At 38.9% G+C, this 26,288-nt stretch overlaps 1 protein-coding gene across 1 annotated transcript in view; it reads left to right on the top strand.

The window, feature by feature from the left end:
- Window positions 1-21,276: 21,276 nt before the first annotated feature.
- Window positions 21,277-26,288, top strand: part of RNF180 (ring finger protein 180) — a 119,148-nt gene continuing 114,136 nt past the window's right edge. Inside the window, exon 1 of the mRNA XM_014548951.1 lies at window positions 21,277-21,297. The gene's annotated coding sequence lies outside the window, so the exon portion shown is untranslated. The remainder of the gene's footprint in view (window positions 21,298-26,288) is intronic.

Genomic DNA, 26,288 nt, shown 5'->3' on the forward strand with positions numbered 1-26,288 from the left:
TGTGTATTGCTCTAGGAAGCTAAACCCAGTGGGCATGATGAATACCTGCAAAGTTGGGTGAAAATGCTCTCAGGTTCAGGTTTGTGAAGAGGGGCCCTCACTCAGATGTCATTTTCCAGGCTCTAGAGACCCTCTGGGCCGAAGCTACTTTCAGAACACAATGGACAGGCAATGAAAATTAAGACTCACTGAAGGAAAATAAATCTGATAGAAACTGCTATGGTTTGAATGTTTGTGTCCCCTCTCCAAATTCATATGTTCAATACTAACCCTCAAAAGTGATGGCATTAGGAAGTGAGGCTTTGGAAGTGCTTAGATCACCAGAGTGGAGTATTCATGAATGAGATCAGTGTTCTCATACAAGAGACTCACAGAGCTCCCTCACCCCTTCCCCCCAGGGCACAGTGAGAAAGCTCTGGCTTTTTACCAGGAAGAGGGCCCTCAATGGAATGCAATCATGCTGGGGCCTTGATCTCAAACTTCCAGCCTGCAGAACTGTGAAATAAATTCCTGTTGTTTATAAGCTACCTCGTCTGAGGTATTTTGTAAAAGAAGCCCAAACAAACTAAGACAAAGACCAAGCAAGCTAAACATCTAGAAGATGTGCATCCCACTGAAGAGTTGAGAGAAAAGACATAAGAGAGCTTTCATTTAAAAAAAACAAACACTCAAGAAAACAATTTAGAACACAAAATTATTCAAAAAATTAAAATTAAGATTTTTCAACTGGTAAATACATAAATTAAATAAGAGGACATTTATTAATAAGATTGCATTTGCATTCTGGAAAACAAGGCAGAAAAAATAAATTTCAGGACCTTCATATTATATAATATCATGCAACAGCTAAAAAATGTATTAGATTATAAAAAAAGTTGGGTTCATAGTAAAAAAAAAGAAGAAAAATCACCCCATATATTGTATATGTATTTGGGGACACAAATCATGATGTTTACAGCAAAGACTTTAAAGAAGTGTAGCTCGAGATGGGATACTAGCATAAAAATTGACTTTTTTAAAATTGTTGACAGTGTTACAGATGTTCCCCATTTTCTCCATTTTTGCCTCTCTCCACCCACGCCCCACCCACCCCATGCCTTCCCCACACTATTATCTGTGTCCATGGGTTTTGCATATATGGATGTATGTCCTTTAGTTAATCTCTTCCTGTTTCTTCCGTCCCCTACCCCACTGAGATCTGTTATTCTGTTCCATGCATCCAAGCCTTTGGATCTATTTTGTTCATCAATTTATTTTGTTCATTAGAGTCCACATATAAGTGAGATCATGTGGTATTTGTTTTTCTCTAACTGGCTTATTTCGCCTAGTATAATAGTTTCCAGGTCCATCCATGTTTAAACATCTTTAAACTGTTTTTACTTCCCTCAATGAACATAAATTACTTTTGAGATTAAAAAATTATTTTGATATGACTGTTCATGTTACCAATGCAATGACGCTTTGTCAGATCATTTTAATTTCACTTAAAGAAGAGCTAAACATTGCCGAAACCGGTTTGGCTCAGTGGATAGAGCGTCGGCCTGCGGACTGAAAGGTCCCAGGTTCGATTCCGGTCAAGGGCATGTACCTGGGTTGCGGGCACATCCCCAGTGGGAGATGTGCAGGAGGCAGCTGATCGATGTTTCTCTCCCATCGATGTTTCTAACTATCTATCTCTCTCCCTTCCTCTCTGTAAAAAATCAATAAAATATATTTAAAAAAAAAAAAAAGAAGAGCTAAACAGATTTCTTCACCATGCACTTGGACCCTAAATTGGGTATTATGGATTGAATTATCCCACTAAAATTGTATGCTGAAGTCCTGATCCCCCAGAATCTCAGAATGTGGCTTTCTTGGAAATGGGGTCCCTGCAGATACAATTAAGTTAACATGAGGTCATACTGGAGTAGGGTGGGCCCCTGATCTATATGACTGTTTTCTCTATGAGAAGATGCTGTGTGAAGATGGACAGAGATGAAAATGTGACAGAGATTGGAATTATGCAACTACCAGGCAGGGAGTACCAAGGACAGCCAGCCATCATCAGAAGCTAGGAAAAGGCATGAAACCGGTTCTCCCTCAGAGCCCTCAGAAGGAACTAATCCTGCGGACACCATGATTTCAAACTTCCAGCCTCCAGCTCCGTGAAAGCATAACATTCTGCTGTTTTCAGCCACCTAACTTGTGGTACTTTTGTTATTGGCAGCCCTGGTAAACTAATACGGTGGTAATTACAGCTTATTTGAATGCATATGAGAGGTCTGATCAATTGTTTTCCTTGTTTATAGTCAAGAAAAATAAGTTATTTCCAGAAACAAAGATTCTTGGTGGCTTGCTTTGAAAGGCCTTACTAGAAACTCCACAAGAGACATGCCTTGGTAAACCTTTATTTTTAAGTTTATACAAGATTACACAAAATCTTCAAGAAAATCATTCCCAAAACATGGCTTCTATTATGTGGCATCATAGAATATTATCACTAAAAAAGTATCATAAAAGTTATTTTATGGTTTAGTTCAACTGGATACAACTATGGAATATGTACCCCCCCCCCATGTCAGGCACTGTGCTTGGGGCTTAGGATATAACAGTTAAACAAGACCCAGTCCCTGCCCTGCAGGAGCTTACAGTCTAGTGGAAAACAGAGCCAGGGCTGCGGCAGAGATAAAAATAGTAAGAGATTGGAGAACAGTCATGTTAGAGAGTGGAGATGGGGTCTTCAGGGAAGGTCTCCCCTGAGGAAAGTAACATCTAGCCTGGAACTCAAAATTAAAGAGTAGATAAGCAAGTGGATGGGGCCACATGCAACTAGAGGTTACAGAGCATAGCCGTTGGCAGGCACAGCTGTGCACAGTGTGGTGGGAACACAGTGTGCCAGCAGAAAGGGTGAGTTAAGGCTAGAGAGTCAGCAGGACTTTGTAGACTGTGTTATTAAAGATTTTAGACTTGACCCTGAGGGCAGCATAAAACTTTAAGGATCTTAAATATGGCAGTGACATAGTCATATTTTACTTTAGAAAATGAACCTGTCAACAATGTTGGGATGGATTAAAGAGAGCAAGACTGTGAGCAGTAACCCAGGCAAAAAGAGGATGCTGCTGGAAATAGGAAGTACTCGTAGGACAGAAAATACTGGGTGAACTGGAAATAAGTTTGGAAAAGAGAATTGATTTGATAATGGATTGAATGGAAAGTGAACCCATTCGCTGAGACAGGCAATACAGAGCAGTTTGGAGAGGAGATAATATATTCCATTTGGGTATGATGATTTAAAATATATATACATACATATATAGATTTTGAGAGAGAGAGAGAGAGGCAGGGAGAGGAAGAGAAACATCATGTGAGAGCAAAACATTGATTGGCTGCCTCCTGCACGCCCCCTACAGGCCCCCTACTGGGGATCAAAACCCCTAACCCAGGCATGTACACTGACCTGGTATTGAACCAGCAATGGTTTGGATGACGCCCAACCAACTGAGCCACACTGGCCATGGCAGGTGAGGTGAATTTTATTTGCCTATGAGACATATAAGTGAAAATGTCTATAACTCCAAAAGAAAACTGGGCTAAAGATTCAGATTTGGAAATAATCATGCTACAAAGGCCTGGTAGTAAATGATATTTCCCAGGGAAAAAGTATAAAGTGCTGGGATGGATGTGTGAGGTCAGAAAACGTAGGAAATAACCCTCAGGAACATCTGGCAGGGAAGGAGACTTAGAAGACATCAAGAAGGGAGTGCCAGGGAGGTCAGAAAAAAACAGGGGAGCACTGCACCCTGACAACCAGAGATGAAGTGTTCCAAGAAGAAAGGAAGAGTCTACAATACTAACGTTTCCAAGAGGTCACATGAAATTAGGATTGAATAGCACTTACTGGATTCAGCAGGAGGGGTTGGCTAGTCACTCTAGCAAGAGCAGATCTCATGGGATAGGGGGGATGGCGATCAGGTTGCTGTGGGAGGGGGAGTGAAAGAGGGAAACCAAGGAGGAAAGTGGCCGGGTGTTGATTGGAAGTTTGTAGTTTTTCTGGTAGACGCAGCTGATGGCTCCCTCTTTATATATGAGGAAACCAAATCACAGAGAGGTGACAGGAAATATTCAGAAGCATATGAGTTATTAATTTGCATTGAAATATTAGTGTTCCCTTTATGTTGTTTAAGATATTTAGGAAAGGGAGTTAGTCAAGGTTATTTATTAAGTACAAAATGTGCCTACTTTTCTTTCTAGGAATTTAAATTCTAAGAAATGAGAGAAAGCAGCATATTGAATAGTCACAGTGAAAGAAGCAGGTCCACAAACTTCCTGCAGGGAAGATTATAAGATACAAAACATATAGAAAATGAAGACTGAAGACTGTCAGGTGTGAGTGTGGTGCCTGGAATCAGGTAGGGATAGTCTACAACAATATAAACTAGTCGTTGTGAAACAACATGGTGCTTCCTGCCTTCAGAAGCTTTGTGGGAAAATTTCCCCAAGTGCCACCAGGTGGGGATAATATTACAAAAGAAGTGTCCATCACAAAGGTTTCCGTTTTTTTTTTCTTTTTCTTGTTTTTAGAAAAATGAGATGCAGTGATTGCGTTGAACTAAGTAATTATGAATATGTTTTGATTTTTTTCCTCCTCATCCCAAAATTTTAAAATGTGGTTATACTGTTTTTATATTTAATAATGAATACATACATTTTTAAAAGGGGAAATGCAGTGAGACAGCCCCCCCACCCCCACCCCCACCCCAACACAAGCTATTTCTAAGGATTAACTTAAACTTTTAAAGTAAATTCTGGTCATGTTGGTGTTTCTAATCCGTGGTGGTGAGATGTGTTTATACTAGTAGATGTCCGGCATTTATAACTTTGTTAGATACTTAATTCATATTTGGCAAGCAATGAAGAAGCTTCTCTATGACAGTTTCTGGAATACTGAAAACTCATTTCCATACCCAAAGCAGTTTTGTTTTGTGTTGCATTTTTGTTAAAAAAAACAATAGTTGCACTTTTTTAAAACTTTATTTTTTCATTTGATTAAAAAAACCCCAACACAATAGGAACAAATTTCTTCAGGGATGTGCTTCCTCTCAGTCAGCCTATCCATAGTGATGCTATCAGCTAGGACTGCCTGAGGGCCTCACCTGGGCCCAGTGACTTGAGGCCGCCCCCAAGGACACTTCCCTGACCAGAACCTAGTGACTCAACACTCAACTCAGCAACAACCAGGAACTTGTGAAAAGATTTACTACTCACAGGTACTGTAGGATATACAGCATGCTCAAGGTTCTCACGGTGAGTGAGGTCCAGGTTAGAGAGGAGAAGGGAGTGTGGAGACCTGGAGCTCTGCCTTAATTGGGGTACAAGGTTGGGGTGCCTAGGGTTTTGTGGGTTCACTCTTCATTAGTGAATTTAAAACATTAAAGCGGGAATAAGGGCATGGAAAGTGGGGTCACTTAAGAGTTCAGCTACCTAGGTTTCCCAGGGCTTTCTAAAAAGGGATCTTCATGGGTGGGTAGCCTGATTTCTTATCTAGTTGTGCCACTAGGAACTGTGTCGTACAGCCAGCAATATGTTTATTTGAGATGGATGTCTTGCCAATTAAAAGCTTAAATGTCAGGCATTTCATACTACAGGATATTTATTTAAGAGGGATTTTATTCTCTATTTAGTTTTATTTTTGTTATTTGTTTGTTGGTTGGTTTGCCTAAATCGTTCTTATGCAATCTAGTGTTAGGCAGAGCTGCAATTGGCCTTATGACAGTCTGAAAGGCTGATGATTATGAATATAGTAGGGTTGGTTGGTTGAGTGGGTGGGTGGGTGGATGGGTGGGTGTTTGGGGGTTGGTAGGTTTATTTTTCCTGATATCAGTTTCTGGGTTTACAGGGATACTTTAAATGAGCCACATTTGTGTAACAGTTTGAGGGAAGAACCTCTAGAGCAGTGGTTCTCAACCTTGGCTGCACATTAGAATCACCTGGGAATCTTTTTAAAATCCTGATTTCTGGGCCTCATCCTCCGGAAATTCTGTTTCTTTGTTACTAATGTGGCCTCACCCCATAACAAAGAAACAGAATTTCCGGAGGATGAGGCCCAGAAATCAGGATTTTAAATAGATTCCCAGGTGATTCTAATGTGCAGCCAAGGTTGAGAACCACTGGTTTAATATTTCTAAGCCTAGTCTTCTTGAAAACTGGATCTTTATCATCGTATAGACCTCAGGCCTTCTTATATACTTTTACCATGAAAAGTATAGTTTCAGGGAAAGTTATAAGACAGAAGATTTCATTTAGCCATTGGAATCCAATGTAAAAAAAAGTATGTTTTTTAAACTAAATCTCTTATTTAAGAAGCGCAGCTGTGGAAACCCTCACTAATCTTGTCTCTTGATAAATTCTTTCCCCGCATGATGGCATATCTGATGTGGTATCTAACTTCAAAAGTTCTTTGCTTGTTTTTTTTACCATAAGTAGAGTACAGAGTGCCCATGTTCCTGGCAGTGGAGGGGAAAAATTGTGTATCCTGCAAACTTCCTTATCTAAAATGGGAACACAGACTAATATCTGGACCGGCTGTTGTTCAGCTTTGCTTGATCAAACATAGTAATTAGGTGGAATTGGGGTAATGAGGCTACTGCCGGCCAACTGGTGGACATTTTATTACTTCTAATTTTTAAAGGAAGCAGAATTATTATACAAAAGCAAGTTAAGAGTTAAAATGTGGCTTTATTTTTGCTAATTTAATGAATTAATTTGGTCTTTTAGTCTCTTGTGATCTTTCTTCTGAGCTACTATCTTTAGAGCTACGTATAAATGGAATCACACCTACACTATATGCTCTTCTGTGTCTGGCTTCTTTTGCTTAGCTTAATGTTTCTGAGATGCGTCCATTTGTTACATATGTCAATAGTAAGCCATGGTGTGAATATTCTACAATTTGTTTTCCAGTTTTTCTATTGACTGATATTTGTGTTATTTTCAGTTGAGCTATTATGAATAGAGCTGCTGTCAACACTCTTGTGCACATTTTTATCATTTTTTTATTGTACTTCTCTTGGACTAGGATTAGAACTAGGATTAGGACTAGGACTGGACTATAAATTAAGTCTGTGTTGTGTCATTTAACAGTCCCACCAACAGTGTATGAAAATTCCAGTTGTTCTATATACTCACCAGCTTTTGGTGTTGTCACCCTCTTAAGATGTATTCATGCTTATGGGGGTGAAATGGTATTTCATTTTGTTTTTAATTTATATTTTCCTGCAAATACTGATGTTGAGTATACTTTTATTTGCTTATTGACCATTTGTATTCTTCCATTGTAAAGGATCTGTTGTTCTTTGCCTATGTTTACTTGAGGCTGTTTATATTATTATTGAATGGTAAGAGTTATTTGTATATTGTGGATATAAGTCCTTTGTTGGACTTGTATTAGCTACTCATTATCTTCATTATCTCAATGGAGTATTTTAATGAGTATCTGTTTTAAATTTTGATGAAGCCCAATTTCACTTTTTTTTTCTTTTTTTTTCTTTTTTTTTGCTTTTAGGATGAATGTTTGTGGTCTTCTGTATAAGATGTTCCCCACACCAAGATAATGAAAATACTATCTTATGTTTTATTCTAGAAGCTTTATTGTTTTAACTTTTATATTTTGGTTTATGGTTCATCTCAACTTGTTTTTTTTTTTCCTTTTTAAGTATGGTGTCAGGTATTACCATACAATAACAATAATACAAAGAGCGTCAAGTAAATATAGGCAAAGGACTTTAACAAAAAACGTTTCACAATGAAAGAATACAAATGGTCAGTAAACAAATGAAAATACAACTCACATCACCATTCATCAGGAAAATATAAAGATTCCAAATAATGACTCAGTTATTCCACCATCATTTAGCAGGAGGGGGAAAAGATGTTTCCTTCCTCCATTGAATTGCTTTCATGCCTTTGTCAAAAACTAACTGATACTTTAACTATAATATGGGTCATTTCAAGATTTTCTATTCTGTTCCATTGATCTATATTTCTATCTTTATTCTACAATAACTCTTATTTTTCTTTCAGAACGTTAACGATGTAGTACCGTTGTTTTCTGACTTATATTATTTCTGATGGGAAATAGAGATCATTTTTATTGTTGGTCTCCTATATGTTATATCTTCTTTTTCTAGTTTCTTTAAAGACTTCCCTGTTATATGTAATTTTCAGCAATTTGACTATGCTGTGCCAGGTGTGGTGTTTTTTTTACATTTAACCAGCTTCGGATTCATTAAGTGTCTTGGATTGATAATTTTCATCACATTTGTAGAAGTTGGGTCATTATTTTTTCAAATATTTCTTTCAGCCTCAGTGTCATTCTCTTTCCTCTCTTTTTAGGACTCAGATTTCGTGTGTGTAATACCACCTAATATTACGTGTGTGTTGTTCTTTATCTATGTTCTTTGCCCACAGGCCACTGAGTCTTTTTTACTTCTTTTTGTTTTGTTCTATGCTTCAGTTTGAATGGGTTCTTTTAACCTGTCTGCATGTTTCCTAATCCTTTCTTCTGCATTATCTAATATACCATTGAAAGTACATTCAGGAAATTTTTCGTTTCAGATAATTGCATTTTTCTTTCAATAATGTCCATTTAGTTTAGTTTACAGTTTCCATTTCTCTGATGAAATTCCCTATCTACATTATGCCCATATCAAGGATGTAAATGATTGAGTTGATGTAGCTCCTCACAGCATTTTGTGTTCTTCATAGAGATGACCCTGATGTTTGGTTCTCATAGTAGACTGTGTGGACTGAGCAATCCACAGGTCAGAAAGGAAAGAAACTATATATTATTGCCACCTGCCCCCCATTTTTTTGGCTGGGGAAAGGACTATAATAAGTTATTGCTTGCTGTCACCATGGTTGTATAACATCATGTTCTATTTCTTTGCCACTAGGCATATAGTACACCTACTCAGGGCCTATTACATTACACTTTACTTTTTTTTCATTTTAACTTCAGTAAATTGAGGTCATGAAAATAAAAATAGAACAACCCACCAACAATCCAAAAACACCATTACCAAGCTCTCCGTTAGACCACACACTCTGGAGCCAGATAGAATTAATTCAGCTTCTGGCTGTGCCAAGCTGTAGGAGTTTTGGCAACTTACTTAACCTCTCAGTTTATTCAACTTTAAAATTGAAAAAGGGACTTATGATTCCAAATATGACCTAATAAAGGGTATTAGACAGATCTTTTCACAATAAGCTACTATGATACTGTGAATGCTGATCCTTGAGTGAAGGAAAACACATAAGGTATTTCACCCCAGCTTTCTGTTTGGGGGCACTTTCCAAACTGTGGTACTTGTGAAAGTCAAACAGTGACCAATGATCCAGAAATAAACCACAGTGAAAGCAACTTCTGGCAAGCCATTTTTGTCAGTCTTTGATCCTAAACCAGTCTTTAATGGTCTTGTCTAATACATCCAGGCTCAAAAATTATATCACTAAATCCTTTTGTAATCAATTTCTCCATAAACTACAAATTAATTAGAATTCTGTAACTTAAACAGCCTTATAGGTACTTCCCACAATATCACCAGGCTCAATAAAAATTTCTAGTTGGACTGCTCACAATAACATCTATGTTCCTTTTAATGAAACACTGAAGGCAAAAGAGAAGGAAGTTTCTCCCATAATGGGGAATTTAGAGTTTTGCTTTGGCATTATATTTGTAGGCTCTGTGAACCCAGATTTTTATTGCTAAATCACAAGTCCTTTCCTTGATTTACTAGTAATGAATCAATATGTATTTGAAGGAGATTTTATGTGTTCCAGAAGCTTCCTTCAGAAAGCAGAAAAATACTTTCACAGTCCTTTTTTCAGGACAACATTATAAACAACCTTGGCATAATTCTAACTATGAATACATATTCCTAACTTTAGTGGAATAACTAGAAAGATTATTATAAACTCTTAAAAGATAAAAATGTTGTTACTTTCAACTATATTTATAACATATCTATTGGAGATATGATATAAACTCTTAAAAGATAAAAATGTTGTTATTTTCAACTATATTTATAACATATCTATTGGAGATATGATATTGTTTTCACTTACTTTTTTATTAGCTCTACATGAAAGGAGGCAATAAATTAAATATGAGCATGCCTCCGTGATATTGAGGATTCACTTCTAGACCTGGGTAGGTGTACTATATGCCTAGTGGCGAGGAAGTAGAACATGATATTATACACTGCAATAAAGCGAGTTGTAATATTTTAGCTGATGGAGGGCCTTGCCTTTAATATGTAAAAAACGTGAAGTGCGGTAAAATAAAGTGCAATAAAAAGAAGTATGTCTGTAGTGAAAAACCTTGGTCAAGGGCATAAACCTGATAGGAAATTAACTCATTCTTCAGGTACAGGAAACTAAAACGTTAAGAGGCTTGTGTTGAGATGTGTACCTCCCCATAGCCCTCTTCTCTGGGAGCTGCCTGTTAGAAGCTGTAAACCACTGCATTCAAATGTGTACCTTGTGACTTCAACACGACAGCTCACTGAACGAGGAATATGCACACGATTTAAACTCACAGGGGTGGGGAACCTTTCTCTGCCAAGGGCCATTTGGATATTTATAACATTTATGGGCCATACAAAATTGTTAACTTAAAAATTAGCCTGCTATATTTGGTCAAACATTTCATTAACTCACACCTAATGCCTTGGCAGGGCCAGACCAAATGATTTTGCAAGTCTTATAAGGCCCATGGGCTGGATGTTCCCCATCCCTGACTTAAAGTATCCAATTCTCTAACCAGCCAGTGATCAATCATATTCTCTATGCTAATTTAATTTAAATTAAGAGGTGCTATGTGGAGAAAAGTGATATGTGCAATTGAATTATAGGCTGGCTTGAGACAGTCTTTTTATTTTTACCCAAACCCCAATTTTTTAAATTACAGTTTATATTCAGTATTATTTTGGGTTAGTTTCAGGTGTACAGCAGAGCTGTTAGACAACCATATACTTTACACTGTGTTTCCCCAATATTTCCAGTACGCACATGGCACCATACAGTTATTACAATATTATTGATTATTGGTTATGCTGTACTTTACATTCCTGGGACTATTTTGAAACTACCAGTTTGTGCTTTTTAATCCGTTCACCTTTTTCACCCAGTACCCTAACCCCCCTCTCCTCTGACAACCATCAGTCTATTCTCTATCTCTATAAATCTGTTTCAATTTTGTTTGTTCATTTATTTTGTTCTTTAGATTCTAAATATGGTATTTGTCTTTCTCTGACTGATTTATTTCACTTAGCATAATACCCTCTAGGTCCATCTATCTATACTGTCACAAATGGTAAAATTTCATTTTTTATGGCTGAGGAATATTCCATTTGGTAAATGTATTTTTATTTACTCATCTATTGATGGACACTTGGATTGCTTTCATACTTGACTATCCTATATAATAAGAGGCAATATGCAAATCAACCAAACAGCAGAATGACTAGTTGCTATGATGCTCACTGACCACCAGGAGGCAGACGCTCAATGCAGGATCTGCCCCCTGGTGGTCAGTACGTTCCCACAGGGGGAGCACTGCTCAGCCAGAAGCCGGGCTCATGGCTGGCGAGTGCAGCGACAGTGGCACAGCCTCTCCCACCACTGCGGCAGTGCTAAGGATGTCTGACTGCTGGCTTAGGCCCGCTCCCCGGGGGCCTAAGCCAGCAGTCAGACATTCCCTGAGGGCTCCCGGACTGTGAGAGGGCTCAGGCCAGGCTGTGTGAACCCCCCTCCAGTGCACAAATTTCATGCACCGGGCCTCTAGTTGTAAATAATGCTACAATGAACATAAGCATTCATATATTCTTTCAAATTAGTATTCTGTATTTCTCCAGATATGAACCCAGAAGTGGAATCTAATTTTTTGAGGACTCTACACACTGTTTTCCATAATGGCTGCACCAATCGGCATCATTACCACCAACAGTGCACAAGGGTTCCCTTTTGAGATAGTCATTTTTAGCTATCTGAATGCTGATAACTAAGCAGAGAAAATATCTTTGCAGGAAGTGGAGCAGCATTTAAACACAAGCAGAGTCAAAAGACCAAAAGCTCCTTAAAAGGTGGGTGAAGAAGCCCTGGTTTCTGGATTCTTGATTCCTGGTTTCACAGGCCTATCTGTATCTCAGTTGTTATACTGTTATGCAAAGTGCTGAGGTCCCAGAAAACCTCAGGGTATTGTTCATGGGTTCCAAAAAAAATAACCCAGAGGACTGGCGGTGAAAGACATGGTTTTATTAGGATTACGTGTGCACCAGTGGCTGCTGACTGGTGAAGTTTACCACCGTTCTGCCTGCCACTGGTGAGTTAGACTGCACCGGGGGTGGCAAGCTGGTGCTGTTGTTTTGCCACCACTTTCCTAATACAAGGTTTTATAGAGTACAGAAAACAGAAAAACAGGGCATGTAGCGGGAGGGGGATAGGTCCCTGTGCAAGCTGTTTGAGATCAAAACACTAGCTGTTTACAATCCAGGCTCACATCTAGGCTCACAGATGCCCTTCACTGTGATCCCCATAGGGTGGGAGGGAGAGTTGGAGCATGGGAAGGGGCCCATGTTCCCACTTACCATACATACACCCTTGAGGCTGCCTGTGGAATCCTTACAATTGATCTCCCTTCACTGGAACTAGCTTGAATAGCTTTCTTGCAATAAATATTCCTGACTTAAGCTGCTCAACCACCTGGGCCTAATTATCCTTAAAATAAATTAGAATAAACACCTAAATTTTAAAAGTTTTTCTGGAAGTGATTATCCCAAAAAGGAGAGAGGTGGCCCATCTACTTACCTAGGTAAATTCTGTGTTCTCGTCAAAAAAAAATGAGCCATAATTAACCATGTGCAATAGACGAGCAGCTACGTTTCATTACTTAGCTGCCTAAGAAATCAGGGCCAAGAGACTGATACCAAGTAGCTACCAAGTTTGATATCAAATCAAACTCAATAAACTAAAATGGAGATGGAATCCGCTGTTTGGTTTTCAGGTAGCACATGTTAATTAGCTTTTCATTCTGTCCGAACAAGAATTATATTAAAATGTCAATGGTTCTGTTCTTCTGTCTCCTATTCCTGTCAGGACATGTGTATAATCTTCACTAACAGAGCTTTCTATGTTGACTTTCTTGACCTCATTAGGCTTAGATGTCCTCAAATGTTAATGTACCAGAACAGAATTTGAAATCATTTATTTCCTTTACCTCATTGCATTTGCAAGCATTAAAAACAATCATTGTAACTGGATATTTTCAATAAGACCTCCTCTGAGACTACTACACCAACTTGTTCTAAATCTAATAGTATCTATTGTTTGCAAGCATTTTAAAGTTTCCAAGTCCTTTCCTATGTAGCATCTCATTTTGTCCTTGGTAGGAAAGGAATATGGATTATCCCTGCTTTGCAGATGAGGAGATAAAGGCCAGGGAAGTCCAATGCAGGCTCTTGCTTCCTTTGTCAAATATTAATTGACCCTAGAGCATGGTTCAATTTCTAGGTTCTCTGTTCTGTTCCATTGATCTATGTGTGTATTTGTATGCTAGTACCAGGCTGTTTTAATTACAATGGCATTGTAGTATAGCTTGATATCCAGTACTGTGATACCTCCAACTTTGTTCTCCTTTCTAAAGATTGCTAAGGCTATTCGGGGTCTTTTTGGGTTTTATATACATTTTTGGAATATTTATTCTAGATCTGTGGTATATGCCATTGGTATTTTAATAGTAATTGCATTGAATTACTAGGATTGCTTTGGGTAGTATGGACATTTTAATGATGTTAATTATTTCTATCTATAAACTTGGTATATGCTTCATGTTATTTGTATCTTCCGCAATTTCTTTCTTCAATGGATCCATAACATCTTCACCAGTGTGGCAGACCCCTGAGTATTGTGGGACTTATCTCCCAACCTCGGTGTCCATGTGTTCTACCAAAGCACTCTGAGCTTCTTGCTCATCAGACCTTTTTAAAATATTGCCATCAACATATTGGTTGAAAGGAATGTCCAGACTGCCCAGTTCCCTTCTGAGTATATTGTACAGCATGTGGAAGAGTTAATACTGAGCTGGAGACAGATTGTGAGATAACTACTCAGTGTAAAGATGAATCACTTCTTCTTCCTGATGGCGATGGAAAGAATGCATTCACAAGATCAATAGCTACAAACTCTACACTAGAGACTTTGACTGGGGCTACTACTTGGTTGGGTATATGGAGACCTACTGACATATGCCATGATCCATCCAGTTTTTCCAAATGTCAGACTTGTCTATTAAACGGAGATATGACTGAGATCACCATCTTCACATTTTTTAAGTCTTTGAGTATTGTGATAATCTCTGTAATCTTCCCTGGAATGGATTATTATTTAACTTACTATAGTGGCAGGGAGAGGGCAGGGACAACTTCAAGGGCTTCTCTTTGGCCTTTCCTGATAAAATAGCTTGGATTCAATGGATCAATGAACAAGTGTGAGAGTTCCATTACGAATACATATTAGGGACTGGAGACATGACCACCAGGTGGGTCCATAGACCTAACAGACTCTGTGTGATGGATGTAGGTTAGAGCTCCATTTATATTGGACCCTGATGTGTCCCTATTCTAACAGGAGGTCAGGGATGGTGCTTGAGTTTCTTGGTGCCAGTGTCAACTTTAAAAATTGTGGGTATTCTCTTTTTCATAGTTTATTTTTTTTATCCTAGCATGTGGCTGCAAGGGTATTTGGGGAAAGGACAGCTAGAATCCAATATATACATTACTGTATGCTTTTGCCTTACTGTTGTAGGATCTTTCCTCATGCAGACCCAGCCTTCCCTTTAGTTGATAGATCCTGGGTGCAAGAACTAATTTAGAGACAGAGACTGATAAGGGATAATGACTTTTCATTGATTTGTGACTTCAGCCTTCTGCTCATCTGATCTTGATTGCTTCTAGAGATATATGTGGTCTCAATCTAACCTTGGCCCTATCCATGCAGCTGTGGAAGCTTTAGACCAGTGTAGTCCAAAGAAATATACTGTGAGCCACAGGTGTAAAAAGAAACAGATTAAATTATCCTTAAATATAAAAACCCTGGGTCCATCACATCCACAATGACCTAACGCCCAGGCTGCATGCACAGCAGGCTCTGGTGGGTGGGGACTTGTGGCAGCAAAGACAGGGATGGGGGAGGCGAGGCCAGCACTCACACTCACTCACAACCGCACACATGCACAGACACACATAGCACCCACCAGCTCACAGCCTTTTCTCCCTTTCTTACCCTTCCTCGCAGCTCGCTCTCGGAGCCTCTCTCAGAATGAGGAAACAAAACAGACTGGGCCTGAAGAGGCCTGGATGGAAGGGAGGGCGGGCAGAGGGTGGAGTGGCCCCCACTGGCCCCGCCCCCATCCCAGCCAGGAAAGAGGAAGAGGGAGACCGGGAGGCAGGGAGGCCTGGAGGACTGCTGAGAAAAACAAAGAGAGACAGAGACTGGGTGAGATCAGGCCGGCAGGGGAGGGCAGTTGGGGGCAACCAGGCCGGCAGGGGAGAGCAGTTTGGGGTGATCAGACAGGCAGAGGCAGTTGGGGGCGAGATCAGGCTGTCAGGGGAGAGCAGTTGGGGACAACCAGGCCAGCAGGGGAAGGCAGTTGGGGGTGAGATCGGTGAGATCAGGCGAGCAGGGGAAAGCAGTTAGGGACAATCAGACAGGCAGGCAGGCAGGTGAATGGTTAGGAGCCAGCGGTCCCCAATTGGAGAGGGTGCAGGCTGGGCTGAGGGAACACCGCCCCCCCCCATGCATGAATTTCATGCACCAGGCCACTAGTTTTAATATATTTGTTTCACCACAAATATATACAATATTGTCTTTTCAACATGTAATCAGTATTTTTAAAGATAATTAATGAGACATTTTACATTTTTTTCTCAGTAAGTCTTTAAAATCAGTGTGCATTTTATACTTCCAGCACATCTCAATTCCAACCAGTCATATTTCAGGGCTCAGTAGCTATATGTGCCTATAACTGTATTGGATGGCACAGCTTTAGGCTGTAAACAACACCACAGAGATGTCCCACCTCGAGTCAAGCGTGGCCAGTCAGTTAGTGACTACCTCTATGTCAGTCAGCCAGTACCTGTTTTTAAGAAGGCTTCCCAATGTGAGCTACTCCCCAAAGCTGCAAGTGCTGGGCTGTTGCAAACGGAGACGGAGGAAACAGGGCAAATCTAATACATCTAGCTAGGTAAGTCTGCCAAGTAAAAACAAATTCTTAAGTTAAAGCAGTGGCTCATTAGCTGGGAACTTGTCAGAAACGCAAATTCAGAAACCCTGAAGGTGGGGACCAGCCCTCCCGGTGATTCTGACGCTCGCTCAAGACTGACAACCACGGAGTTAAATGCACAGTCCCCTTGAGAAGGCAACCTCTGCTTAGCACAGCAAAGGAAGACATTAAATATCTATGTCCTTTGACTCCTTTGAAAAGTCAGACTAGCTGTCTACATGAACAACCCTGATACTGTGTGCGCTTTCCATGAGAGATCCGGGAGGGGCAAAAGGCCTTCATATTTGATGTATTCCTAATTAGGATAGCACAACTTACTGCTTCTGTATGGTAGAATGCTTGAGGCTAGTGTTCTATTTTCAGAGTTTATAGGACAGAAAATGATTCTGAATTTTTACCTGATGTGTTTCTGTGGGAAAGTACAGCCCAGTATGACACCTGCTGGTGCAACAGACCTAACACATTGTGACAGAGAAACAGAAAGGACAGCCATGCCTATCCCCTCTGCCAACCTGCCCTAGATTTGCTAAGATTCATGGCTAGGTAGATCGGGGGAGTTCACAGAGGGCTGATTAGTTTCTTCCCTGAGGATGCAAGGCTCTCAGCCAAGTTTCAAAGAACAAACTAGTGATCAGGACATAACATAAGTTCAATTAGCTGCCAGACACAGAAAAGTCATCAAAAAAGAACCAAGGGACTCGAAATACATTGAAGACTCTCCCTAACATCAAATAATGAGCATTTTATGTATCTGATATTTTTAGTTCCTTAAATATTAACCATCAAAACTTACTTGTTTATAACAAATAGGACAAAACACAACAGTGTTTAGGTATTGAATTTAATTAGTTCAATGCCAATTCCTGTTCTCACAGTTGCTATCATTGCCATCTTGTTCCAATTCCAATCCATTTAGAAACTCTGCAAAAGTTGTTGCAAATATTTGCAGATATTTCTACTCTAAATGTTTAGTAAAATAATAGAGACTATAGTATTAAAATATGTTTTTCTATATATAATAGCTGTTATGCATCATGATTCTATTCAGTACAGTGGATCACTCAACATTGATAAAGCTTGCCTGTGTACCTTGGCTTGTTGAACAATTTTCAAGGAATAAAATTTACTAAAATGTATAGCATTTAAAATCTGTAATGAAGAAGCCAGATGTGTATGTGTATGTGTGTATGAGAGAGCATTTTAGGTGCTGGCTGTATTGCTGGATTATCATCATGACCATTTCCTGTGATTGTACTGTTCATGTGTAATGGATTAGATCAGAGAACACTGAAATCTCATTACCACCGTTTATCAGTTGCAACGCCCTGAGCAAGTCATTTAACTACTTTGTGCCTCAGTTTCCTCTTCTGTGAAATGGGGATAATAGTAGTGCCCACCCATGTAAAACAGTTTGAACAGTATCTGACACAAGATAAGCACTATTTAAAAATGTTAGATAATATTATTAATTAAATGCCAGAACATATAATTTACTCTCTATTTTTTCTAAAGAAATGTATAGGCAAATTTGAAGCCAATTATTTTATAGTCTCTTGAGATATCCTTTGGAGAAGGTGGAAAAATAAGACTAAATGACAGTTCAATGAAGTGAAATCACTGAAGAACCAAGTAATAGCATTTTGATTAGTGATATCAATGATGATATCAGTGATCATGGAAACCTCTACTGCAATTTTCAGAATTCTCTATCTATCCCTATCTTGTTTAATATCTTATTAATGACCTGAATAAAGATGGAAAAGCATACATACTTATCAAATTTTCAGGTAAAGTTGAAAGAGTCCATAAATACAATGTCTATGTATAACAGAATCAATAACAACAATAACACTAATATTAAGAGTTACATCTATATTCAGTACTGTTGTGGGCTATTTATATGCAATATCTGTAACTGGCAGGGTGATCCTTTGAGATTGTTATTATTAGCTCCCATAGCTGGACATTTGTGATTATCTACCTTTCCTTCCTCAATAACAACACCTTGAGGGAAACCACCTATCCCATATGAGTCCCAACCTCAACTTCTGTCCCAGGGGTACATCATGTTTGTCTAAGCTAGTGGCTATCTGGATGCGGTCTCTACCAACATCAGTATCATCTGGGAATTTGTTAGAAAAGGACATTGCTGGGCCCCACATCAGACCTATTGAATCAGAAACTCTAGGGGTGGAGCCAAGAAAGCTGTGTTTTAAGCCTTCCAGGTAATTCTGACACATAGCTAGTCTGAGATCACTGGGCTAACTAAGCCAATCTGATCATCTCATACCCCCTGTCAGGGACAAATTTAAACAGTCTTATGATAGAACACTGGTCAGTGAGATGTGAGGGGAAATCTGAGGGGCTTTTAGGAAACTTTTTCTTCTTTCTTAGAAAGAACTTTTTGGGGAGAGGAGCCCTCTTTTGCTGGTGGACGTTTTCGTGCCTCCCTGCGATGCATGGAGCTGTGGCAGCCATGTGGAGGCTCTGAAGGGAATTAGCCTGAGGAGGATACACCGAATGCAGCAAATGGAAAGAGCCTCAATGATGTCATTTAGCCACCAAATTTACCAAACTAAAGCTGTCTTATCTCTAGATTTCTTGTGTTGGATAATATATTCTTACTGATTAGCCTTTTTATTGTGGAGTTTCTCATATCTGCAATCAAAAGCATCCTAAGCAATACCACACAATTTTACAGCAAAGCAAACTGAAGCTCTGAGAGACTGAGTTACTTTCTCAAGCTCATAATTCAAAACTATTTCATAGACCAGACATGCAGTTATACATCTGTGTAGCTTAGGAAAGGGCTGGAAGTAAAAGAGAAGAGATAGAGGTGAGGCGTTACTTAACATAAGTTTGGATGAAAGGCCTAAGAAATTCAGATGTTGTATAAGCCAACAGTACTAGTATAGCAAACTATAAAATAAAAAAGAGAGAGAGAAGTTTAAGGTAATCTAGGTCTCTGCCAGTGAAAGTCTAGGACAAGGGGGCATAACCAAGGAAGGAAAATGTTTGACTGTATTCACACTAGTGTATTCTATTCTCATCTAGAGTACTATGTTCAAATATGGGGACTCTAGTTTTCATGGGGACATTGATAATTGAGAGCACATGTAGTATAATGTGACTCCGAGATGAAAAGGTCTGAGAATCAAACCATAGATTTTTATAGCCAAGAAAAGACTCACAAAAATATGTTTGTATTATTCAAGACTCTTTAGGGGCAATTAACAGATATTCATCTCAAACTGACTTATGCATAATTTTTGGTTCATATGTCTAAAAGTATCTAAAAGAAATAATATAGCTTAAGGATAGCGCCAGGTGATTTAGCAACATGGTCAAGGATCTGTTTCTTTCTATCTCAAGGCTCTGCTTTTTTTTTGGGTTAACCTCATTTTCAGTCAGGCTCTCCCCTCACGCTCTAAGTTTATATCCTAGCATCTTAGCATCTCCAAAATATGGAGAGCTTCTCTTCTCTAGCATTCTCCATAGAAGTCCTGGTATAGAATGCATTGAACTAGTTTGGATCACTAGCCTAGGACAGAAATAACCACTGTGGCCAGATGAATGGAATATGCTGAATGAGAGGGTCTCAATTTTTGACCAACTCCTAGGGGGTAGAGAAAAGAAAGATTTCACCCCATGATAAACCACATCAGTGGAGAATAGGATGAAGATAATTTCCCATTGAAAAATTGATTATGCTGAGAATGAAACATAATTGGATTCTGGGCAGGCAAAACTAGATGACCTCTTCAAGAATACCTGTCTTAAAATATTTAAATGTCTAATAAATCAAAAATAGATCCAATTTATTTTGTGAAGTCTCACCTGAAATAAGATTTAATGTATAGAAGTTACTGGGAGACATATTTATAATCAACACAAGAGAAAACTTTAGAATCATTAAAGCTGTCAACAATGAATAGGCTGCACCAAACAGGGAAGGTGCCCTATGGAAGGCAGTTTCCAGGTTTCGGTTAGATGGCCACCTGCAACTGGTGTGATCCACGGGATTTCCTGAATTTGTAGAAAGGAGGTGTAAATAAAATCTAAGTCCCTTTCCAACTCTAAGTCTGTAATATATTCTATAAACATTGGAGCTGAAAATTATCTGTTGTTGTTCCTTTAAAAGCTGATTCAAGCTGTACTGGCATTTCTGGAAGGCCTCTGTCTGGCTTTTGGGAAGATCAGATGATGAATTTTTGACCAACTCTTCTGTTGTTATGGTAACTAGACAAAGGGACATTGCAAAAAGAATTGGCTCGTGATTGGAGAGCTCTTAAATAGCAGTTGCTAGGAATAGGGATTTGATCGTATGTAGCAAACAATGCCAGAAGAGCAGTCTAGCTGACCCATCATTTGGAGAAGAAAAGTCAGAATGGGATATGCAACCAAAAAGCATGACAGAATTTCAAATATAAACACTCACCTAAACAAGAGGAAGGAAGATTAAATAACTGTAGATAAATACTGGTATAGGAAGTCTAAAACTTTTCAGAGTCTGTAAGGTGGTTTTTTTTTATTTTTATGGTTTCTGATTTCTGGTATTATAGATAATCCCATCTTTAATAGCAATGCATCCACCTGCTCTTCTTAAATCTCTGGGCTGAATAAACTTATAGGAAAAATGTTAAATCAGGGATATATATCCTACATGATTTTTATTAATTTGTGTAATGAAAATACAATTACTTTCATCTTATGTGTTTTTTTACTTAGTTCAGAAATCTGCTTTGAAACTTTTAAATACTGAGGTGGCTCCTACTGTCCTCTGAGTCTAAGAGGAAAGGCTGTTCTCATTTGTCCATGCCAGCTGGAAGGTGTGCAGACTTCCTGTACTAACCTACTCCTTTCTCTTCGACATCATTATATTTTTCCTTTTCTCATTTGTTTTACAGGAATATTGGAGTTAGCATAGGATTCAAGATATCTATTTCTGAAGCTAATCCTGTCACAGGGATCACTAAGTGCTTTTGGTGGGTCATAGATCCTTTAAAAAACCTGGTAGGTATCTTCCCTCTGCTCTACATCCCTGTGACTATTTTTATAACTGGCAACTTGTGCTTCTTCTTAATCCCTTTCACCTTTTGGTCACCCAGTCCACCAAACCCTCTCCCAACTGGCGACTACCACTTTGTTCCCTGAATCTATGAGTTTATTTCTGTTTTGCTTATTTTATATTTTATATTCCACACATAAGTTAAATCATATGGTATTTGTCTTTTTCCTCCTTACTTCACTTTATATAATACCCTCTAGGTTCATTCATGTTGTTATAAACGGTAAGATTTCATTTTTCCTGTGACTGAGTAATATTTCATTGCCTCCTCTGGACTATTTACAACTGGCTTCATCTTTTATTATTCTTTTTTCTACTTTTACCAAAATATCCATCCTAAAATGTTAAACATTAAATTATCTTAGCCTGATCTATAAAAAACATATGGCAGGGTATGTTTTCCTGTCCTTAAGTCTAGACCAGTGGTCGGCAAACTCATTAATCAACAGAGCCAAATATCAACAGTACGATTGAAATTTCTTTTGAGAGCCAAATTTTTTAAACTTAAACTATATAGGTAGGTACATTGTTATTAACTTAATTAGGGTACTCCTAAGGCTTAGGAAGAGCCACACTCAAGGGGCCAAAGAGCCACATGTGGCTTGCAAGCCGCAGTTTGGCGACCATGGGTCTATACCATTGCTGACATAACTTGATTTGGTAATAAACCACTAAACTACTTAAAATTATCCAAGGCCATTGATTCTTTTTTACCATTATTAGTCCTAGAAATTATTTTCATCTTGTAGCTTAGTATTCTATCTGTATTTTCTCTTAAATATAAAACATTGGTTTGTCCCTGAGGAATGTATACTTAACTTTTTCGTGTAACCTAGAAATTTTAGGGGGGGTACAAGAAAAGTTTTCTTGCCATAATTTTTTCATCTTGTCCATGTCTCCTTGAATATCTTTTCTTCCTCTTCCTACTCCCATGTTGTGGAATTTTTGCACTCTGATGAAAATATCACATAACTTCTTGCAATGTCATTCTCTACTTTGTCACAGATCCTTTCAGTGGTGATTCTTAGGACCCTGTTGTTCTGTTTGAACAAGACAGGCTCTTTTTAGAAGTAAAGTTGTGCATAGACCTTTGATGTGACCTGCTCTCTGACTACTCGGGGATGTTTCATTCATTTCCTGCCTCAGATTTGTAGCTGGAGGGCAGGATAATGTGCACCGATGTGCACAGAGGCTTTACCTCTGCTCTCCTGAAGCAGCACCATTGCCTGCAAGTGTGTTACTCTGAACCCCAACTCCAGAACGAGCCCCTCTGTCATAGCTCCCAAACTACTTTACTTGTTAGTATTACTCTGCCCAAAGGCTATGCTGCACCTCTAGTTCTGAACTACTTCCCTTCCCCAGTTTTTGCCCAGTTATTTTCTGATGGAAATATCTTGGATGGGAGTGGTAACTTAATAGGGAAGAATAACATTTGAAGGTTGACGGTGGGGCAAGGAGGCAGGCAATTCAGCACCTTTGGGGTAGAGAGACACCTGCCTAATTTTCTGAGTGATTCAGATCCTGGGGCTCTGGGTCTAGGACTAGGGGTGGGCAAACTTTTTAACTCGAGGGCCACAACGGGTTCTTAAACTGGACCGGAGGGCCGGAACAAAAGCATGGATGGAGTGTTTGTGTGAACTAATATAAATTCAAAGTAAACATCATTACATAAAAGGGTACGGTCTTTTTTTTTTTAGTTTTATTCATTTCAAACGGGCTGGATCCGGCCCGCAGGCCATAGTTTGCCCACGGCTGGACTAGACAATAGTAAGGGTAGTAAGGTTTCTCTTTAAAGTGTGTTGTATTTCATGAATCAGAGCCCAGATATGCCATAAAAAGGAGCAGAACTCTTAATATCATATTGCCCACCTCTCTCAGTTTTTGGAGGTGATGTGAGGTTACCCTTTTTCTTTTAGTGGAAAGTTGGGAGAGATGAAGAAATGCTATAATTGAGGCTGCCAGACAATTGCCATATTAAATGAGGAGTCATTCCTGTAGGAGCTTATCTCTCAAAGTGCCTTTGAATTTTAATCCTTTTTACTCAAGCACAAATCATTTTTCTGAACTTGGTATTATTCATGAACTTGATTACTATGCATAGCAGATTGTATTTTCCAAAAATAGCCACAAAAATATCTCACATGCTCTTCTGCATTGTGTCCTTGATATTCCCTCATCAAGTAGTAGAGTCAATTTCTCTATCCCCTTGAACCTGGGTAAGACTTATACTTCTTAACCAATAAAATATAGCAGAGTGACACCATTAAGGCATAGTCTTAACTTGGCACTTTTACTTTTTGTTTCTTATGAAACTTTCTCTTGGGGTGCCATCCTATGAGAAGCTCAAGCTACAAAGAGAGGCTATGTTAGATGCCCTAGGGCAACAACCCCAGCTGAACGCTCAGGGGACAGCTAGAATCAATTATCACCATGAGGGTGAGTCATCTAAAATATCTAGCCCAATTGAACTTTTGGATCACTCATGCCCCAGGAGTCATATGATGAATTAATATGAGAGCCCCAAAGAATCACCCAGTTGAGCTCAGCCATCCACAGAATCAGGGGAGAAAATAATACTCCTATTTTAAGCTGCTAAAGTTTGGGGTGATTTGTTAAGCAATAAGAAATAACCAGAACACTATGCTAAATGGAACCAAATCGTGTAAATCATCATCCTTTTTAGTCTCCTCAAACTGATCTTGAGCTTTTCAATGATAACTTTTTGAAAAACATACAGTATGCCAAAATGTCTTTGAGATCAAGAGTAAATTGAACTAATATTAATAGTATTAGTTGAAATAGTGTGTAAATGTGTGTGTGTGTGGGTTGGTTGGACTATTAGTTCTCTGGGGCTGCTATAACAAAGCCACCACTGATGGCTTAAAACAACAGAAATTTATTCTCTCATAGTTCTGGAGGCCAGAGTCTGAAATCAAGGTGTCTGTTAATACGGGCATGCTCCTTCTAAAGTGTCTTCTTTTCTCTCTCCTCTCTCTCTCTCTCTCTCTCTCTCTCTGTCAATTTAAAACTTATGAGTTGTTTATTTCTGGAATTTTCCATTTAATATTGTTGGACTGAGGTCGACCAGGAGAATCCTTCCATGTCTCTTCCAACTTCAGGTGGTGCTTGACGTTCCTTGGCTTGTGAGTACATCACTCTGGTCTCTGCCTCTGTCTTCCTGTTACCTTCTCTGTACGCCTGTCTTCTCTGTATGCCTGTCTGTTTCCTTCTACCCAGAATATTCAAGATCATCTCCTCATCTCAAGATTCTTAACTTAAATATATCTGCAAAGACCCTTTATCAAGTAAGGTAACATTCTTAGGTTCCAAGGATTTGACATGAATATTTTTTGGGGGTGGTGCATTGTCTGGCCTAACAATTGGTACGGGAAGGAAGTCTATATCACCCTAAGGTTAGAGGGTAGGTAAATAAAGTTTATAATTATCATGCCAGTGAATCAGTTCATTGCATAACACTTAAAAAAACAGATGGTAGTTTATACTGCAGTGTGAGTTCTTTGCTGACCAAGTGTGGGATACTATCTGTATTTGCCTTCTGTTCAGTTGTTATGATCACTGACTACATATATTAGTGTGAGATAAATATAGACTAAATAAGTATTTGTAAATGTATAAAAATCAAGCTCAATTAAGGATTACACAGATACTGACAAGGTTAATGTTGTCAAACAAAAAAGGACGACTTTTTGTTACACACTTTGGAATTCCCATGGCGAATTGCCTACCTTGACCACATATTAGTTGGTATTTAGCCATTCTATGACTTTAGATCATCTCCTTCATATAATTATCCTAAATTTATTTCTGATTTTTTTCTTTGTAGTATTTTAGCATTATCCTGGTACTTCAAACAATCTAAGCTTCTTACTCACCCTACTGTCTCTAAAAGAGAAGAACTCATAAGAAAAACTCATAGCTCTTATTCTCTCACTAAGAATAATAAGAACTAGTTAAGTAAGATTCAACTAAATGTGCCAATAGTATTGGCAGGTGATATGATGTCTGCTGACAAATGCACTGAAATACCCAAGTCAGTTAATGTTGGCAGTTGTGTTATTAGATGTTTATGATGTAAATTCAATCACTACTGACTGAAATTGTGCTATATCTGAGCCAAGAATAAATAGATAGTTAACTTCCTCTTCCTAGCCATACATATCCATTAAATACTTGTACTGGTCAAAATAAGCTGATTTTGAAATATAGAGAATTATCATTCTCTCTCTCTCTCTCTCTCTCTCTCTCTCTCTCTTTCTCTTATAATTCTAATATTTAAACATACACACATACATATACACAGAGAGAGACAGACAGACAGACCGACAGACAATGGCTGTGATTTGATCTGCCAAAAAAAATTAAGACAGAAAATAAGAAATGTCAGAATATAAAAAATCTTGCCCTCTCTAGTCTTAGAGAAGAAAAGCCAAATAGAAATATAGACAACATTTGTTATACTATGTTCCTTTCCTAGTACATAAATCTGATTATTGGGAATTATTTCCTGAGTCAAAAGCTAAGCATTTTTTAAAAAATACTAAAGCCGGAGGAAACCAAGATGGTGGCATAGGTAAACACCAGAGATTGTTGCCGCAAACAACCACTTCAAAAATACAACTAAAAGACGGAACGGACATCACCCAGAACCACAGGAAGGCTGGCTGAGGAGAGATTCTTCAACTAGAAGGAAAGAGAACAGCATACCGAGGCTCAGAGGAGGCGCAGTGTGGAAAATACAAAGGTACGGAGGTGCGCGTGGAGCAGGCTGGCGGCTGAGGGCGCGGTTGTCATTTTCAATTGGGAGGGAGTCCCAGGCTCTGAGCTCCAGATCCGGGCGAGTCTCTAGGGACTCAGACTCAAACGGGAGAAGCGGGATTGTCTGGCATC

Source organism: Myotis brandtii, unplaced genomic scaffold (assembly GCF_000412655.1).
Source record: "Myotis brandtii unplaced genomic scaffold, ASM41265v1 scaffold115, whole genome shotgun sequence".
NCBI classification, from domain to species: Eukaryota; Metazoa; Chordata; class Mammalia; order Chiroptera; family Vespertilionidae; genus Myotis; species Myotis brandtii.